Source organism: Cetorhinus maximus, chromosome 15, assembly GCF_964194155.1.
Source record: "Cetorhinus maximus chromosome 15, sCetMax3.hap1.1, whole genome shotgun sequence".
In the NCBI taxonomy this organism is placed as follows: Eukaryota; Metazoa; Chordata; class Chondrichthyes; order Lamniformes; family Cetorhinidae; genus Cetorhinus; species Cetorhinus maximus.
Window position 1 is genome coordinate 6,626,462 of NC_135893.1, and position 21,072 is coordinate 6,647,533.

General features: G+C 44.8%; 1 protein-coding gene across 5 annotated transcripts in view; it reads right to left on the reverse strand.

Annotated features, from left to right (window-relative positions):
• pik3cd (phosphatidylinositol-4,5-bisphosphate 3-kinase, catalytic subunit delta) overlaps positions 1-20,685 on the reverse strand; it is a 200,783-nt gene extending 180,098 nt beyond the window's left edge. For 3 of the 5 annotated variants that reach the window (XM_078557818.1, XM_078557813.1, XM_078557816.1), the window contains exons 1-2: positions 20,531-20,668; positions 20,253-20,319 (exon numbers count right to left, since the gene is read on the reverse strand). The gene's annotated coding sequence lies outside the window, so the exon portion shown is untranslated. Of the gene's footprint in view, positions 1-20,252; positions 20,320-20,480 lie in introns of all 5 variants that reach the window. The other 2 variants (XM_078557815.1, XM_078557814.1) reach the window with 2 other exon arrangements.
• Positions 20,686-21,072: the final 387 nt, after the last annotated feature.

A 21,072-nucleotide genomic window follows, 5' to 3' on the forward strand; every position in this document is an offset into this window, starting at 1 on the left:
CAAGCTCCCACAAACAAAATGTGATAGTGAGCAGGTCACCTGTTTTTGTGATGCTGATTAAGGGATAAATATTGGCCAGGAACCAGGGAGAGCGCCTGCTCTTCCTCGAAATAGTCCCATTGGATCTTTTATATCCACCCGAGCAGGCATTCATTTCTTGTCTCATCCAAAATGGATTTATGAAAAGGAAATCACGTTTGACAAAGCTACTGGAGTTCTTAGAGGACGTAATTAGTAGAATAGATAAGGCTGAACCACTGAATGTGATGTATTTGGATTGTCAGAAAGCTTTTGATAAAGTCCCACATAAGAATGTGTAAAATTAAAGCACATGGGATTGGGGGTAATATATTGGCATGGATTGAGAATTGGTTAGCAGCCAGGAAACAGACAGTAGGAATAAATGAGTCTTTTTTTTGGAGTGGCAGGTGGTGACTGGTGAGGTACTGCAGGGATCAGTGCTTGGACTCCAGCTATTCACAATATATATATATCAAGGATTTGGGTGAGGGAACCAAATGTAATATTTCCAAGTTTGCTGACAACAGGAAACTTGATGGGAATGTGAGCGATGAGGAGGATGTTAAGAGGCTTCAAGGCAATTTAGACAGGTTGAGTGAGTGGGCAAATACCTGGCAGATGCAGTATAACGTGGGTAAGTGTGAAGTTATCCACTTTGGTAGGAAAAACAGAATGACAGAGTTTTATTTAAATGGTGATAGACTGGGAAATTTTGATGTACAAAGGGACCTGGGTGTCCTTGTAAACCAATCACTGAAAGCAAGCATGCAGGTGCAGCAAGCAGTTAAGAAGGCAAATGGTATGTTGACCTTCATTGCGAGAGGACTTGAGTACAGGAGCAAGGATGTCTCACTGCAGCTGTACAGGGCCTTGGTGAGACCACACCTGGAGTACTGCGTGCAGTTTTGGTCTCCTTACCCAAGAAAGGGTACACTTGCCACAGACTGAGTGCAGCAAAGGTTCTCAGGCTGATTCCTGGGATGGCAGGATTGTCGTATGAGGAGAGATTGGGCCGACTAGGCCTATATTCACTGGGGTTTAGAAGAATGAGAGGAGATCTCACTGAAACATATAAAATTCTGGCAGGGATGGACAGACTGGATGCAGGGATGATATTTCCTCTGGCTGGGGGAGTCTAGAACAAGGGGTCACAGTCTCAGGATATGGGGTAGACTATTTATGGCTGAGATGAGGCAGAACTTCTCCATTCAGAGGGTGGTGAACCTTTCAAATTCTCTACCACAGAAGGCTGTGGGCACCAAGTCACTGAATATAATTAAGAAGGAAATAGAGTTCTGCACCCTAAAGACGTCAGGGGGTAAGGGGGAGAAGCACAGGAATATGGCTTTGAGATAGAGGATCAGCCATGATCATATTGAATGGCGGAGCAGGCTCGAAGGGCCGAATGACCTACTCCTGCTTCTATTTTCTATGTTTCTATGTCTATGGCCAGGACTTTCCCGTCCTCGACGTGTAAAATGATACACGATGACATCGAGTGGAACTCCCGACATCACCGCGCCCTATTTAAATTTTCAGGGAGGTGGGGGCTCAGCAAAATCAGCTGTGCACCCGCCGACCTGTCAACGGCCAATTGAGGCCATCGACAGAGTCATTAAAGTAATTAATGGACCTGCCCGTCCAAACTTAAGGTCAGGAGCCCTGGCGGGTATTAGAAAAAGCATGAAACCTCATCCATGGGCGGGATGAGGTTTCCTGTAGGTTTTTAAAAATTTAATTAAAGTGTTTTTAAAAGTTATGGACATGTCCCAACTCATGTGACAGTGTCACATGAGGGGACATGTCAGGGAAATTTTTTTTTCTATTTTTTTAGATTTTTAACCTTCAGCCGATCTCCCCGAGGCAGCACTTAGCCTCAGGGAGATGAGCGCGTGAAAGAGTGCACTCCCGCCTGAGGGAATCCCTCCTCCCCCCACCGCCCGCACAGGGAGCGTATACCGCTTCCTGGCCTTAATTGGCATGCCCACGTAAAATGGCAGCACCCCCCCCGCACCAATAGGAGGAAAATTCTGCCCTATGTTTCTATGGCACCTCCAACAGTGCAGCACCACCTCAGTGCTACACTGGAGCGTCAGTCTTGATTTTCATTTTAGTCAAGCAAGATGAATGGCTATTCATTCTGTGCACCAATTTAAAGGATTAGGGGAAGAAATGTTCGACTTAAAATAGGCCTAGGATGCACCCATCCATGACTTCCAGTGTGGGTGTAGGACAAGGAACACATTTTGAAACTGAATCATAATGTGAAACTTTCAATCGCCAGTGGTCTATTAAAACAGAACCACAAATTATCTTAAAAACCGCCCATGAGCAGTTGCCATTTAAGATACGGTTCAGCAGACTGACCAAGTTGATCTTAACTAGATGTAGCTTATGTCCTTCCTGTGTTTATTTTCAGTTACAACATCCTGAACACATGCTTCTTGCAATCATGAGCACTGAAGTGCTCAAGTCTTGTTGTTCCTATCTGTGTGAATAGTACTGCGCTATATTACAATGTGATGAATCTCAGGTCAGATACAAAAGGACAAAAACCCGGTCTGTGTGTCTATTTTAACAAGGTAATTTTTGTGTCCTGAAACAGACCATGTCCTACTAGTTATTATAATGATCCCCAACTCTGCAGAAGGTAAAAGTACATAAATCATTTCTATCAATGGGTGATGCTATTTATCACTTCGCTCTCAACAAGTCCAGCTACAAGATGGAAATGCCAATCAACAGTGCAAAGTGTTCCTCTCGATGTAAATAGAAGTGTAACTGCAGTCTGTAACCAAATGTCTCACTCTTGTATGCAGCCTGTTTTCACCTTACTGAGTTCAGGGCTATAGATGTGGTATTGACACATTTAACCAATATTGTTAGTCATTGTGTCATTTATGAGAAAGGTGACTAATCGCTGTAGTGGGCTCATACCAAAAGACAGTGCGGGCTAACCAATCAAAATGAAACAAAAGGCTAATTGGCCTTAACGAAGCTGTGGTCGGTACATTTCCCAACTTGGAGTGATTTGTGTCGAACGGCACAGCACCTTTCTGGCCACTGACCGCCCACTCCAGACCGCGCTTGGTGACTCATGATGCCAGCAGGAGATCCCAAAGTGCTTCACAGTCAATAAACTTGACTCCAACTTTTGCCCACCCTCTGAATAGCTCCTTCTTTAGCTCAGCATCCATTTTCCAAAATACCTTGGTGAGCACCTTGGGATGTTCTTCTACAATCAAGGAACCAGTTAAATACAAGTTGAATGAATGATTTTTTAAAAAATTGTGGTCATTGTTATCGCCCAGGCAGCCAATTTGCACACAGCAAAGTCCCACAGACAGTAAATTAGATGATTGATTTTGGTGGTGTTGGTTGGGGTTTGAATGTTGGCCAGGACACCAGGAGACCTCCTTACTCTTGTACCAGAGGATCTACTACAGCAGAGAGATGGAACTTCTGTTCAATATCTTGCCTGAAAGACCACTTGGCCCTCCCTCAGTACTGAAGTGATGAGTGTTAGCGTGGATTATGCACTCCAAGTCCTGGAATGGGGCGTGAGCCTACAACTTTCTGACTCAGTGCTGAGGGTACTATCAACTGGTCCACAGTGAAGCTTGACACAACCATGTCACGTGAGCTGCCTTATTCTTACAACTCTCATACTCTGTGGCCCGAGTTTTAAATTGAATCCCTGGGCCTATGGTATGAACTGTGTGTCCTTTTCCCTCTGTCCCATACAATACCAAAAAAAACGCATGCGTACAAATAACAGATCACTACGCTCAATTCAAATCATTCCATTACTGTTTACTAGGAAGGCAATACTTCATTTGAGAAGTAACTTTTCTTCAAAAGGTATATTTTTTTTTAGAAAGAGGAAGAAAATAGTGTCCTCTTGTACCACTCCTGATTGGGAAGGCTGCCAACTCTGTTCTTGGAAAATGTGGAAGTTGAGAGTTGGGATATTCTTGCCTTGAAGCTTTCCCTCCCTCCATGGTGTAGCAGAGGATGGACTGGCAGAGGGAGAGGGAGAGAGGGGGTGGGGGTTGGGCGCAGTTTAGGCAGAAAAGGAAATTGGGCAGCGGTAGATGGAGAGGCAGCAGCAGCAGGAGCAGCCAGGATGTCGAATCAGCTCCCAGCTGTAACCAATCTTTGGCCTCTGGCTGGTATCTGTAGAGTATCACCATCCTCAAGGGGAACCCAAGCTGCACCACCGGGCATGCCCAACCCTAACCCTAATGCAGGCTGCACTGAGCTCAGTGACACTGAAGCACTGCTCATGTCTCCATCGAGTGTCCTTGGGTATACACAAAGCTGAGATCCAGGGATTTTTGGACATTAAGGGAATCACGGGATATGGGGATTTGTCAGGAAACTAAGGTTGAGGTAGCAGGTTAGCTGTGATTTTATTGAATGGCAGAGTGGATTGGAGGGGCCGAATGGTCTACTCCTGCTCCTGTTACTATAGACACATAGAAACTAGGAGAGGAGTAGGCCATTCGGCCCTTTGACCCTGCTCCGTCATTCAATATGATCATAGCTGACCCTCTATCTCAGCGCCATATTCCCACTTTCTCTCCATACCCCTTGATGCTCCTCATATCCAAAGATTTATCAATTTCTTTCTTGAATATACTCAGTGACCTGGCCTCCACAGCCTCCTGTGGCAGGGAATTCCACAGGTTGACCAGAGTGAAGAAATCTTTCCTCAACTCAGTCCTAAATGGCCCCTGTTTCTTCTGTGTGTTTTGTTCTGGCCTCCAGACAGCTGGTTTTTAAGTTATTAAGGAGAAAAGCATGAAAGTCCTGGAAACACATAGACTGTCAGTCTCTTTGGGGGAGCAGGCAAGTTTATGCTTCAGATGCAGATGCTTCTTTAGAACACAAGAGAGGTCCACCCCCCCAGACATAAATCCATCTGTTCCCTCCAAAAGGTGATGACTGACCTGCTGTGCGTTTCCAGCATTTTCTGTTTTCAGGTTCTGCATTATTGTGCTTTTCAACTTGGCAAGTCCTCCATGTTAGAACACGGGTGGGAGTGTTCAGTTATTGTTAACTTGGAAAAGCTTGAAAAACAATCAACTTCTAAAGATTCAGCGTAGGCACTGAAATTATTATGCACCTGTTGAGAACCCTAATACAAGGCATGGCCCATGGAAGTAATCTCAAAAGGCTCACACTTAGTAACCAAGTTAATGACCTGGTGCCTCAGTTATGCTACACTTGGCATCAATGTGTTGCAATGATACAGAAGCAGCAGGACAAGTACAGCTATAGAAACAGAGTCCCTAATTCAACGGTGAATTTCCAGTCAACTGTGTCCTGTGGCACTTATTTACAAAACATCTTCCTGATACACCAACAGTGCAGACTAGTAAAGAGACTTTTTTTTTAAGCCCTGATTTAGAATTAAAAGCAAGATTTCACTCACAAAGCAACAAGTCAAATAAACTTCAATACACTCAACGACAACAAATAAATCCAGAAGACATTGCCACTTCTTTGCAAGCGTTTTGAAAAATGCGTTCGGGTAGTTAGCAGCTTACACAGTGATTACAATCAGATCTAAATGATAATGGAAGGGGAAACAATGCTGTGCAGGGTAGTGACACTGAAGTATGGCTGCACACTTCATAATTAAGTTACACCCACACAAGTCAAGCATTGCGCTAGTCAAGCGTGTTCTGATGGATTAAAATGCAATGGATGAAATCACATGAAGTGTTGCCTGTGCTACTTTGGTACACAAGAATTAGGTTCCAATCCTTCATTGTTTTTCAACTTATGTACACACGTGACTGACTGTGCGAGTCACCATTAAACTGCAGTGTGTTTTTAATGGCTTGAACTCTTCCTAAAAGAATGTACAACTTTATGTTTTTCAAAGAAAAAAACTATTTAAGCTATTTGAAGAAAGCTGCAGCTGGTTTTTGTCCGATCCATGATGTAAATGCTATGGCTGCAATTTCTCCAATAGCGAAAGGACGGCCGTTGTCGACCATATATTAGTTAATCGGGGATTGGGATGGTGGATATCCTTATCGTGAAGTTGAGTAACCCTTTCCGTTGAGCCAGAGCTGATTTCTTCCAGTGAGCAAACGCTGCCAAAACTCCTCGAGAAACGGGAGTCAACTTATATGCCGAGCAGGGAAGTGAACCGCCGACGTGGGTGAGGGTGGTCGCCAACTTTGTCATTCGCCACGCAGGGGTCTGCTCTGAGTGGGTGTGTCTTAAATTTCCCGTGCCTCTTCGAAACACAGCCCATATCGCCTGCTTGATCCCTTGAGCCCAGTTATAAGGTACGGTAAGTAAAACGTGCATGCATGGGGTGAAAAGCTGAGGCTGGCTACCAATGTGAATATAGCACGTTGTGGGGTAAAAAGGGAGGGTTGACTTATATGCTGAGTATATGCAAAAACATGAACTCTGGGGCCGAAATAAAATGGGGTCGTGTTGCACCCTGTGATTTACAGTAGTTTGGTGTGGCATTCCTGAGAGTCTTTGCTTTTAAAGAATGTCTAGGCAGTGCACCCTCCAATCCAATCCAGCCAGGTTTACCCAGCCTGTAGAGTGTGTCACGCTAAACTGCGGCAATAAAAATAGTATTAAATCCACCACAGCTGTCCTGTGCCAATGCATTAGCTGGTAAGCTGGGCTAGGCTAAAGGGAGGTGGAACATGTGCCCAGCTTACCCATGCATAAAATGCCAGCTGCCCCACGCCAGAAAAAGAAACTAGTTGAGCCATCAGACAGTCACACAAATCATCAAAAATGCTACAAAATACTTCTGCAATCCATCAGTGAGGAAACCGACTAGGGTGTGAGCTATAACCATAGATTTATTAGTACATTAACATTACTGACATTATAAAATTGCTACATCTGCGCACACTTTCTGTCTGTCATACTTCTGGCATGGTATTTCATTGATAAAAAGCACAACAAACATATGTACGAACATTCGAATTAGGAGGGGGGAAGGCCATTCGGCCCCTCGAGCCTGCTCTGCCATTTGATAACACCATGGCTAATCCGACCGTGGCCTCAACTCTACTTCCCTCACTATACCCACTATTACCCTTTGACTCCCTTGTCAGCCAAGAACCTGTCTAACTCAGCCTTCAAAATATTCACTGACCCAGCCTCCGCTGCTCTCTGGGGAAAGAGAATTCCACAGACTCTCCAACTTCCGAGAGGAAACATTCCTCGATTTCTCAGTGCCAATGTAATATTTTTCCCCGCAAATTTCCTGGATGCCCCAGTTTGAACAATCGCATTGTTTGTCCAGACGATTTGAAACCACGATGGATAATCGATTGGAACAGCTTTTACAGGTAAAATGTTATATTTATACTGTTATTAAGGGGTTATTTGTAACTCAGAGATGGTGGGGGGAGGGGGAGTCATGTTAACATGGATGAATGGGCAGAGGTGCGGAGATGGGTTGACATTTTATGCACGTTAAGGAGGCTGGAAGAATCAGATTTAACCCTCTTTGCAGGTTCCACTGTGGCTAGATGGGTTTCCTGGGCCTCAGGAAACCCAGAAGCTACAGCGAGGCGAGGGCAACCTCATAGAGAAGGTAAACACCTTCAACAACACTCCTCATGGGCCAGAAAGAGCAGGAGCGTTTCCTCCTGGCCCCTTGCCACAAGCTCCCCCACCTCTGCCACCATCAGACACCACCCACCCCTGCTGGATCAGACATACCCGGTCCAGCAGCCCCCTCCGGAGCTCTCCCCACCCAATCGAAAGCCAAAGCCTGTCCGTCCGTCAGGCTGCTTCCCAGCTAGTAGAGCCGTCAGGGCCAAAAGTCGAACACTGGGAAGTTAAAATTCCAAAACACACGGGGAAATCCAAACTTCCAGGTTTTCCCACAAACTACTGGGCAACCACCCTCACTCCTCTTCCCAGCATGTTGGCAGGTAGATATCCCTTCCCCCAGCCTCCCCACTACCACTACCGAGCTGATAGAGGTACCCAGAGAGAGCAATGCCTATGGACCCATCCCCTCTGGCTACGAAATCTCATAATACTCACAGGTACTGTAGATGCGGAATTTGCACTCAGTGCTGTCAAACTCTAGGTCTACCTACTCAGTGTTACCTTCCCCAGACAACCCCAGTGTTAAACCACCTCCAATGCCTACTAACCCAGAGTCCCACCACCCCCAGCCCCCAAAGGTGCCAAACCCTAGGACCCCTATGTTCAATGCTGCCAAGGTCCAGGATCTCCAGCTTGATGATAAAACCTAGGCCCACGGGCACCTCCTGCAGGGAATGCTGATCTCCAGAATTTTGCTCCAAATGCTGTGAAACCTTCTAAGATTCAAGAGTTGTTCCAAACCCCAGAACGTCCATCCTAGTTCTTCAAAATCCGAGGGCCACCTTACCCCGCCCTGCGGCCTCGCCGATCACGGCTGCCAATTCCCAAAACCTCCATCTCATCCTCACAACAGAGCCCACCTTGACCACCATCTTGCTGTATAACCTGGGCTTTAAAAAAGGTACCTGATTAAAAAAAAATCAAACACACAGGCAAAAGAAAACATATGAATATCAAGCTCGCAAACTTAAATTGCCCAGAAAAATGGGCAGAATCCCAATACGGAATGAACAAAATACTGCTTTTCTAATTCCATTTGTAATAAACATGATTTAACTTGCTCAGGCACCAGGCATTCAGGGCTTTGACAATTCACTGTGTCTGCCATGAGATCCTGATAGTGCATTGGAAAAGTCAAACTCCAGACTATTGAGGAACAGTGCTAGGATGTTACAATTGCACAGAAGTTTTAAATATACAGATCTAATTCCCCACCACGATAATACTTTAGGTAAAGATGAATCAGTCATTTTTAAAATTCATTCATGGGATGTAGGCATCGCTGGCAATGCCAGCATTTATTGTCCAACCCTAATTGCCCTCAAGAAGGTGGTGGTGAGCTGCCACCTTGAACCGATGTGGTGTAAGTACATCCACTGTGCTGTTAGGGAGGGAGTTCCAGGATTTTGACCCAGCGACAGTGAAGGAACGGCGATATATTTCTATAGTCACGGAGGGGAACATCCAGGTGGTGATATTCCCATGTGTCTGCTGCCCTTGTCCTTCTAGATGGTAGTGGTCGTGGGTTTGGAAGGTGCTGATTAAGGAACCTTGGTGAGTTCCTGCAGTGCATCGTGTAGATGGTACACACTGCTGCCACTCTGCATCAATGTGGAGGGAGTGAATGTTTGTGGAAGGGGTGCCAATCAAGCAGGCTGCTTTGTCCTGGATGGTGTCAAGCTTCTTGAACGTTGTTGGAGCTGCACTCATCCAGGCAAGTGAAGACTTTTCCATCACATTCCTGACCTGTGCACTGCAGATGGTGGACAGGCTTGGGGGAGTCAGGAGGTGAGTTACTCACTGCAGGGTTCCTAGACTCTCTGAACAGCTCTCGTAGCCACAGTATTTATATGGCTAGTCCAATTCAGTTTCTGGTCAATGGTAACCCCCAGGATGTTGATAGTGGGGGATTCAGTGATGGTAATGCTATTGAATGTCAAGGGGCGATGGTTATATTCTCTATTGTTGGAAATGGTCATTGCCTGGCACTTGTGTGGCATGAATGTTACTTTCCACTTGTCAGCCCAAGCCTGGATTGTCCTGGTCTTGCTGCATTTGGACATGGACTGCTTCAGTGTCTGAGGAGTCACGAATGGTGATGAACATTGTTCACTGATGATTGCACATCGCCACTTCTGACCTCATGATGGAAGGAAGGTCATTGATGAAGCAGCTGAAGATGGTTGTGCCTACGACACTACCCTAAGGAACTCCTGCAGTGATGTCCTGGGATTGAGATGTTTGACCTCCAACAACCACAATCATCTTCTTTTGTGCCAGGTATCACTTCAAACAGTGAAGAGTTTTCCCCCTGATTCCCATTGGTTCCAGTTTTTCTAGGGCTCCATGATGGCACACTCAGTCAAATGCTGCCTTGATATCAAGAGCAGTCACTCTCACCTCACCCCTAGATTCAGCTTTTTTGTCCAGGTTTGAACCAAGGCTGTAATGAGGTCAGGAGCCGAGTGTCCCTGGCAGAACCCAAACTAAGCATCTGTGAGCAGGTTATTGCTAAGCAAGTGCCGCTTGATAGCACTGTCCATAACTCCTTCCATCACTTTACTGATGATGGAGGGTAGGCTGATAGGGCGGTAACTGGCCGGGTTGGATTTGTCCGGATTTTTGTGGACAGGACATATCTGGGCAATTTTTCACACTGCCGGGTAGATGCCAGTGTTGTACCTGTACTGGAACAGTTTGGCTAGGGCTACGGCAACTTCAGGAGCACAAGTCTTCAGTACTATTGCCAGGCCCTGTAGCCTTTGCAGCATCCAGTGCCTTCAGCTGTTTCTTGATATCACATGGAGTGAATCGAATTGGCTGAGGACTGGCATCTGTGATGCTGGGGACCTCCGGAGGAGGCCGAGATGGATCATTCACCCGGCACTTCTGGTTGAAGATTCTTGCAAATGCTTCAGCCTTGGCTTTTGCACTGATGTGCTCATCTCGACCATCATTGAGGATGGGGATGTGTGTGGAACCTCCTCCTCCAATTGTTACAATTGCACTGTGTTTTTATATAAACAGATCTAATTCCCTGCCACGATAATATTTTAGGTAAAGATAAATCAGTAAGCCAGTACATAACAGTGCTGGAAACTATACAGATCCCATTTCTGCCAAGATTCTGCTGATTGTAAATAATAGAAGCTCGCTCCTTGCAAAGAGCTAGTTTGGCAGGATTTCTAAGTAGTTGATGGTATCAGCAATCCTTGGTGTATTTTTCTCCAAATCTTGAGACATATAACAAGTGACTTTTTCAACCCTAATTCCATCATTTCAAAGGATATGAGAATCAAAAAATATGTTCAAAACCAGAAAGGGCCTTGCAATAGGAAAAGAAAAAATGTTTAAGATGCATTCTTTCCAAAGGAGATCCAGATTTGAGTAAAATGCAACACGCACATTAAGTAGAATTTTTCACTTCAAGAACCATGCCTCGCCTCGATAAACAAACAGTTCTTGGTATCATATTGCAGTTTGACTAATGCAGTAGTTACAACAAAAACAATAACCAGCAACAACTTATATTCATTTAGCACCTTTAACGCAATGAAACGCCCCAAGGCGCTTAACTGGGGCATTATAAAACAAAGCATGATACTGAGATACAGAAGGAGATATTAGGTCAGGTGACCAAAAGCTTAATCAAAGAGGTCGGTTTTAAGGAGTGTCTGAAAGGAGGAAGGTGAGGTAGAGAGGCGGAGAGGTGTAGGGGGGGGAATTCCAGGGCTTTGGGCAGAGGAGCTGCAGGTACGGTCACCAATGCCTGGGGCAATTATCACTGGGAATGTCCAGGAGGCCAGAATTAGAGGAACGTAAATATCTTGGGCAGTTGTGGGGTTGGAGAAGATTGCAGAGATAAGAAGGAGGGCAAAGCCATGGAGAGGTTTGAAAACAAGGTTGAGAATATTAAAACCCAAACGTTACTTGGCCAGGAGCCAGTGTAGGCCACTGAGTACAGGGGTGATAGGGGAACGGATCTTGCTACGAGTTAAGACACGGGCAGCAGAGTTTGGATGACCTCAAGTTTATGGAGGGTAGAATGTGCGAGACCAGCCAGGAGTGCAGAAGGTATAAATGAGGGCTTCAGCAGCAGATGAGCTGTGACAGGAACGATGTTACAGGCGTGGAAATAGGCCGTCTTAGTGATGGCACGGATATGGGATTGGAAGCTCATCTCGGGATCAAACGTGGCACTAAGGTTACATCCCAAAGTAATTCATTGCATGTGAAACATGATAAGGTGCTATACAAATGAAAGTCTTTGTTAAAAGGGGACTATAAAATGTGCTGCATCATGGCATCCGTGCAGTGTCAACAGTATTGTTAATTGTAACCCTTCACACGACTGTACTGATAACTGAGCTGTAAGCATCAAAGCAGAGTGCTGAAGGAAAGCTCTCGCTATTAGCCTTAATGAAACACCATTAGTCAGCCTAAATTTGTCTGGCAATTTAACTGTAGCTGCTTACTAAGGAAACAAAGTAAAACTAGAAAAGCAAGTCGACAGTGAGAAAACCCTCTGCAAAAGATGCTGATAAAGGTGTGTAAAATCACCCCAGACAGTCAAAAGTTCATTACGAAGGAAGTAAACACAGACTGGAACGTTTCTATGGTATCCGTACATTGAGCAAGGCAAGTTCACAAAAACAAAACAAAAACATTCTGTGCTGGACTCTATTTCATTCCAAATATTAATGATCGAATTGAGAATTTCAGCTAACGCTTTAAATAAATACAAGTGTCAAGTTTAAGAATGACATTCTCAAATGAACCCAGTGTCTACGGAGGAAGGCAGCAGGTCTCTGAGACCCATCGAAAGGTTTGTGAAATGTTTTTATTATTTTGGCTGAATGCACTATTGAAAGCAATTGTATGTGAAGCAATGGAAGGCCCAAAGACCTTTTTTTTAAAAAAATGAGGACACATTGCTTCGTCCAATCAAAATTATTCAAGCAGGAAAATTCTCAAAAATATTTACGTTTGATCAACATTTAGTTTTCCTCAAAAAAATCCAGAAGCTACTGAGGTTACTGGGGTTCACTGATGCTCGTAAGAAAATGTCCTCCTCCCGCCGCCCCACCTCGCTTCCCCACAAAGTCTCATATTTCAAGAAAGAACTCGCGTTTATGTAGCGCCTTTCGCATCCGCAGGACATCCCAGAGCACTCAACAGTCAACGAAGTACTTTCCAAGCACTGTTACATCATCGGCTATTGCAACAGCCAATTTGCACACAGCAAGCTCCCTCAAACAGCAATAGGTAAATGACCAGATTGCCTGCTTTTGCTAGTATTGGTTGGGGGGATAAATGGTGGCCAGGACACCGGGAGAACTCCCCTGATCTTCTCCAAACAGTGCCGTGGGATTTTTATAGCCACGAGAGGGGCAGATGGACCATTTGGTTTAACATCTTATCGGAAAGGGTTGCAGTCTAGCTGACGGCACCATAAAGGCTGCTCTTTGCTCAGCTCCTCAGGAGATACACTTGAGTGAGCCCAGGCAGAGTTCCTTCCTAATTTTGTCCTTCTTGAAAAAAAAGTTACTTTTTATACATCTTTTTTACTTGAGTTAATTCACCCCCGCCTGTTGATAATTTTTTTTTACTTTAAATCGAGTATTACACTGCATTCATGTAAAGCAGCAGCGCAGTGCACAGGCACAATTTTGCCCGAATTAAGAAGTCATTAACAGATTGAAACTATTTAGAATTTATCAAAACACAAAACTCCAGAACAATAAGGATATTGAAACGTGATAATGGCCAATCATATTTACACTGCTGTTTGACTTCAGTGTGTTTTGCAAAAGAAGGTCACTCTCCACTGGGTCTCCCAATTAAATTACTCAGTATAACAACTTCAGAATCCCTTTTTTCCCTACTCCCGTTACTTCTCAGGTGCTTTAAATCACACCAGCGACCAAAGCAGAACATATTTTAATTTTCATTTTTGATAAAACCCGAGTCATGGGACCAAACAGGATCACCTACCACGCTGCTGAAAGCAATTGTATGTGAAGCAATGGAAGGCCCAATTTAACAATTCAGATTTTCAACATTTTTAAAAAGCTGGGGACAGTCAGAACTGCAAAGGACACAGTAAAAATATCTCTGCCGTGGTAATGCGGAGCATTAAAAGCATTCTACATTTTATAATAAAATAAAGCTTAAAATTTTTAAATTTCCAGTTCTTCTGCAATAAACAGAACATAATAGGAAGCAGAGAACCCATTTTATTGCCTCTGTAAGGAAATTGCTATAACTCATTCATAACCTGATTACCTACAGAATAGGTTGAGTCACTGTTTCCTATTATGTATCCTCCATATGTCAGAATACTTGGCAACAGCTACTGATATTAGGAAGCATATTTATAGATTAAATCTATTAGAGCACTGTCTATTATTCATCAGCTCCCTAGGCTTTGACTGCACCAAAGAGAATTAACACAGTGCAGGCATTTAAAAATTTCTAATTTTGGGACTTGAGTAGATATTGATATGGCTTATCATCAGAATATCAATACTGCTCAAACCACAAACGCAAAAACACAGCTAGTTTTTAACATTTAAATAAATTTAAAGAAATTATATTTCTTCAGCTGTTTAAATGCATTGTACGCTTTCCAGATAAGAGAAAAAAACCTCAACCTTGATTTAGTCTGAGGCTATTCCTTTGACAGAAATATATTTGCAACTTAACTTATCCAAGTCAAATCGGGTGGGGGGGGTGTGGGAGGTGCAATAACATCAAAACCTGTGACTTTCCCATTACTCAATGAGCCACAGGGGAGCCCTTAATTGGTTTGCATTCTTCTCAAGGTCATAATTGGGGACACAACCATCCCACTTTTTAAAAATTATTCGTTCATGGGATGTGGGCATCGCTGTCTAGACATTTATTGCCCATCCCTAAGTGCCCTTGTTCAGAGGGCATTTAAGAGTCAACCACATTGCTGTGGGTCCGGAGTCACATGTAGGCCAGACCAGGTAAGGACGGCAGATTTCCTCCCCTAAAGGACACTAGTGAACCAGCTGGGCTTTTGACAGCCGGCAATGGTTTCATGGACTTTTAATTCTAGATTTTCATTGAATTCAAATTTCACCGTCTGCCATGATGGGATTCGAACCCGGGTCCCCAGACCATTACCCGGGGTCGCTGGAACACTCTGGCATCGTAGTCACATTGGGCTGGATTAATGCAGCCTGTTACGGAGGGAGACATGGCAACCAGGCCCACACAATCGTGGGAGATGTCCTGCGCCAGTCTCCCCGCGGCGGCAAAATCTCCCCCCACCGCCCCCCCACCCCCGATTTAGTCAGAGGGCGGGAGGGGCTGGCACGGGATTGCCAGGCACTGGTGGCAGGTTTTCAATTAGGCTCATTAATGAGCCAATTGACACCCATTTTCCCCGTGTCCACCACAATTTAGCGGTGGCTCAGGGATTTAATGGAAGCTGCGCGGGTCTCCTGCACCCTCAGAAGGCCATCTCCGGGGGGGAGGGGGAAGGGGGAAAGGGGGAAAGGGGGAAAGGGGGAAGGGGGAAGGGGGAAGGGGGAAAGGGGGAAAGGGGGAAGGGGAAAAGGGGGGAAGGGGAAAAGGGGGGAAGGGAAAGGGAAAGGGGGAAAGGGACTGCAGACCCTCAGCATTATGGAGGAGGTGGTGGTATTGTGGTATTGACACTGGGCTGGTATTCCACAGACCCAGGATGATGCTCTGGGGACCCAGTTATAAATCCCACCACAGCAGATGCTGAAATTTGAATTCAATAGAAATCTGGAAATGAAAGTCTGATGATGATCATGAAACCATTGTCCTAAAAACCCTGGGCCCTGAAGAAGTCGGGTGGTGGGGGCTCTGCAGAGGGGGGGGGTTTAAACCCATTAAAAATCAGACCTAGAAATTATTAATTTATTTATTTGTAATTTAATTGGTGACATGTTCCCATAGTTAATTGGTCACAGCTAAGATCACCACTCTGTTTCATATAGATTCCTCAGCTAAGAATTCTGACTAGACTGTTAATCTGTTGGCAGAATGTTAATCTGTTTTTCTGCAGAATGTTTACTGATCAGTTTTGGATTTGTTTTATTAAGTCTTAGTCCATCCTCAGAGGGCAGAGTTGTCCAGTCCCATTGGCAGCGGGCATCATGTTGGGCTTGAGTGGCCCTGAAGAAGTGGGGAGGTGGGGGTTTCTGCAGTGGGGGGTTTTAAACCCATTCAAGAACCCTTCAGAGCTCTGGAGAGTCACACGGACTCGAAACGTTAACTCTCTCTTTCTCTCCGCAGATACTGTCAGACCTGCTGAGTTTTTCCAGCAATTTTTGTTTTTGTTTCAGATTTCCAGCATCCGCGGTATTTTGCCTTTGTATCATATTGTCGTTAAAAACCCATCTGGTTCACTAATATCCTTTAGGGAAGGAAATCTGCCATCCTTACCTGGTCTGGCCTACATGTGACTCCAGACCCACAGCAATGTGGTGGAGTCTTAAAAAATGCCCACTGATCAAAGGAATTAAGGAAGGGCAATAAATGCTGGCCTAGCCAGCGACGCCCACATCCCATGAATGAATTTTTTTAAAAATCAGGCCCTCTCTCAAGGGCCCCAGCATTGGGCAGGGGGGAGTGGTTGTTAAAGGTCACTGTGCCTCCAACCACCCTGTGACTCCCACCCCCACAATACCCATCCCATCTTTGGTCTGGGATCGCACAATGATCCTGGGGCCTCGAATGGATGTAGTGCTGCCAGCAGCCACTGCTCCTGCTGGAGTGGCAGCTTGGCAGGCAGGACCTCCATCGCTGTGGACCTCAATCGCAGGGTAGGCCTGATAGCACTCAATTCCATCAGATCTTGTCCACAGAGCTAACAGGGGGTCCCTGCCAGTTCTTTGACAGCTGTGAGAGACCCCCATCAGCCTGACAGAATCCCGGCCATTGTTGGTCCAGTTATGAACCTCTTAAATACAAGTTTGCTTTTGCACTGTACAATACAGATAAATAAACCCATTTTCTATATATTTCAAATAATTTTTACAAGAAGCATACACAATTAAAGTTTTATTTATCACATTTTGAGGCTCTCTCGTACAGTAATGTAATATTTGGGCTATCATTGTTTTATTTTTGCGACTTAATCCTCATCATGTTTACTTCTGAAAATGTAATTTACCGCAACAATTTCTCCCAGAATCTCTGGGCATCGTGCCAGGTTTGCACTAATGCGGTAGCAGGCGTGATAAAAGATGCCTTATCTGCTGGCCACAATGGTGGGGTTTCACGCTGTATCATCCCCTTCCCACCTCATAAGTTATGCAGTGATGGGAAGCACATCGGGTTGCTGGTGGGCGGCCTCCGATTTGCCCTCCATGCCGTTACCTCGCCATTTCCTCAAGCCGGGCACCAAACTTAAGCTGCAGCCGCATGTCCACTTCCTAATGTTTGTAGCCCAGGACCCCTCTGGCGAAGACATGGCTCCAAAAGCAAAGAAGAGTGCAGCTCCGTGATTCGCTGACACATCCCTGGGATGCCTTTTGGATGCGGTGGAGGCCCACCAGTGATGTCCTCTACCTCCCCTCTGTCCGCAGGAGGCCCATCAATCTCACCACTCCGGCTTGGGAGGTGGTGGCAGAGGTGGTCAGTGCCACAAGAGGTTGGCCATCCAGGGCAGAAAGCGGACAAATGATCTCACCCATGCAGCCAGGGTAAGTCAACCATCTCATCGCTCTAAACTCACACACTCACAAGGCCATCACACATTCACTGGCCTCTCACTCACTGCCAACTCGAGGGACATCACCACTCACTATCTCACAAACACCCTCACATCTCCATCTGGCCTCATCTCCTCTGGAGACTGGCTCCTCAGCGCTCACCATCTTGAGGCCACTTGCACAGATTAACATGTGCCCCCCACACACACCCTGGGATACCCCCCCGCCCTTCCCCAGTACAGCTCTTGCCCTGCAGCCTCTTCCCTTGCCTGAGGCCACATCTCCCCCTTCTCCAAGCAAGCCCTAGCCCCGCAGCTGTTGAAAAACCACCCCCTGGTCTGGTAGGTAGAGACTTGCCCATGAGCCCCCTAAAAGTGATGTGCGAATCCTGGAGCTTATGACTGTGAGTGCTGACTGAAACAAGGTAGACAAACAAATCTTGAAGTCCGGAGTGTCGTGCAGCTCACCAGGTGCATGTTGGGGTGATGTGCCTGGATGATCCAACGAGGGGGGGTGGGGGGGGTGGATGATTCCAGCAAGCAGGGCTTATAATGAGATGTTAAAGTATTGAAATTAGGTTCCTGACGTGCAGCGGTGGGAAACCTAGTCCGCCATTGACGGGTAGAGCGGACAATCGCAAAGTGGTTTCGCGACGGCATAAAACCAATTTTTGGCCTTTGCGCCATATCGTCCGCTTACGTCCACCATGACGCCCGCTGCCAATGGGACCGGACAACTCTGCCCTCTGAGGATGGACTAAGACATAATAAAACAAATCCAAAGCTGATCAGTAAACATTCTGCAGAAAAACACTGCCCAACAGATTAACAGTCTAGTCAAAATCCTTAGCTGAGGAATCTATATGAAACAAAGTGGTGATCTTAGTTGTAACCAATTAACTATGGGAACATGTCACCAATTAAATTACAAATAAATAAATTAATAACTTCTAGGTCTGATTTTGAATGAGTTTAAGCCCCCACCCCCACCCCCCCCACCCCCACTGCAACTGGTCCAATAAATGGGACGCTGACTCATTAATCTATTTAACTCAAATAACCTGATCTGTACAATATTGTGCTGAATAGCACCAGATTTAATAAACATTTAGTTTTCAACTATCAGACAATGCTTAGTTTGAAGTAGTTAAATATAATCTTTTCCATATTCAGACAAAAGCCAGATGCAGACGATATTTCATTTATATCAAACAGACATTGGAAGTTTAAAAGGATGATTTTTCCATCAACTTAACATGTGTGTTAATGAAAGGAAAATATGAAAAAAAAAATTCCAAAAGTATTACTCTTGACTCGTGGCTCTTATGGAAGGGATCATGGAATAAGAACCTTAAAACATGGATAAAGATGCCAGAAAAATCCTATTGTGGCTTATTAATAAAAATGGCTGTTAAAGTTATTCAGCCTCCTTAAACCAATGGAAATAATGCATCGGTACAAATCCCAGGACATCAATGCGATAAAAATAAAATGTGGATTGTTTTGCCGCCTTAATAAATTGTCTTGTAGTAAACCTCCAGGAAGCAGAAATGTATTCTTTCCTTGAAGACAACAATTAATTAGATCACTGGGCACATCCCTGAAAAGCTGCTTTAGCAATGAGAGTCTAACATTGTTAAAATAGAACCGGTACATTTTGTAACTATTTATAGTCTTTTGCTTATATTCTATGGGCACGCTGTGTGTTGAAAAATAGACTGATGGAATCCCATGGGTCTTTATAATGAAATGCGTCCAGTTACTTCTACAATAAAGCATTAACACAAAACAAAGGCAATCCTACAACTTTCACTTAATGTCATTTCTACAAGGCAACAGGAAGGACACAACAAGAGACTGTGGCAAGAGCCTGAACAGAAGTCCAAATTCAGTAGAATCTTTTCTTTAAGGTTTAATATTCTAAGTATTGAGACACATTCCCCAGATTTCCTCTCTTCACTTCCTTCCTCACACTAGATTATTCGCACACTAGTGTTCGTGACACTGAATACTGTAAACACGAAGATACATGCTTTATTTCCATTTTAACTTATCCAGAAGCACATAAATGTGAACGTAAGGCATCTGTCCCTCGTTTGAAACCAGTTCCATGTGCCTGGCTGTAACCCTTTCAGAATAGGCACCTGCACATGTGACATCCCTTTAGGAAACAAAGGTAAAAGATACCAGATTATAATCACAGTATCTTTACAGTGCAGAAGGAGGCCATTCGGCCCATCAAGTCTGCACTGGCTCTCTGAAAGACCATTCCACCTAGCCCCACTCCTCTGCCTTACCCCTGTAACCTTGCACATCTCTCTTTTCAGGTAGCAATCCAATTCCCTTTTGGATACCTCGTTCGAACCTGCCTCCACCACCCTTACAGTAATAGTACTTGTCTAGCAATAAATAGTTCCCCGAAGTTAGGGGGAAACACCAAAGAGGTACACTCTGAATTTCTGTCTAACTGAATCATCTGTCCCAATGATTGTCAGCAAGTTGGGATACTTCCCATCAGTTATAAGGTAATCAAATGCTCCCTCGCCCCATTCATTTCTTCCTATGTAAAATAATAAAAAGAACATTAAAATACTGTGCAGTAAAAGTGTGTTAATTGTTTTAAAAAAAGGCCAGAAAGTATTTCTCCTGTGCCTCCTAACACAGAAGCTATTTCCAAACATGTCAAGTGCCTGTAGTTCTTACACACAAAGCACATTGTAAACATTTAAATTCTCGCGTGAACGAATGACTTCAAAGACAATGCGTTTTAAATTTGATGTTCTGCTCTTTAAGGATGATTTTAAAGGCAGAATCTCCAACCCCTGTATTGAAACAACAGATAGACACACACACACCAGGGACTAGAGCCTGCCACCACACCAATCCTTACTGGGTCAATATTACTCACTAAGTGATTCAGTCACTCCCGTAGTCGAGCCAAATCCATGTCGCTCAATCGAGTTCCTGACTCAGCCCTGAAAGAGACAGTGAATCATTGAAAGGAATCGAAAAAATAACGTTTAAACTGGCCAGAAGATTGAAAATAAACAGATTGTTCTGCTTTAGATTTACGTATAAAGTGTTTATACCCGGCTAAATAGAGAAAATAAGTATATATATATATATATATATTTACCCAGTACATTCCACATTAACACATCACCCACACACTGAGGGGGTCTGTACCGAGTTGTTGAGGATCCGCAGGCTGCCCGGCAGGAGAGGGACAGTCACATCTCCCAGTCAAACTGATGAGAGGCTTCGCCCAGCGCTCACACACCCCCCCGGCCAGCGAGCCGCTCCCTTCCACCTTCTCTCACTGAAAGCAGAACCACACGGTGGAATAAATGTTGCTTCTTTTTTTAAAAACAAAAATAAATTGCAAAAAAATGGAGGTCGGTGGCTTGAGAAGCGGAAGTGCTGAAATGTGCGGTTCACATTGATCAGCAGCAGCGACAGCGATACTAGCTCGACAGCGCCCACAGCGCAGGGCATTGCAGAGTGAGTCAGCACTGGGCTGGCCTCCTCTATCAACCTGGTATACTCAGTATCGCTCCCCCGGTGTCTGCTACACTCAATATCACTCACCCAGTGTCTGCTACACTCAATATCACTCACCCAATGTCTGTAAAACTCAATATCACTCACCCAATGTCTGTAAAACTCAGTATCACTCACCCAGTGTCTGTAAAACTCAATATTACTCACCCAGTGTCTGCTGTGCTCAA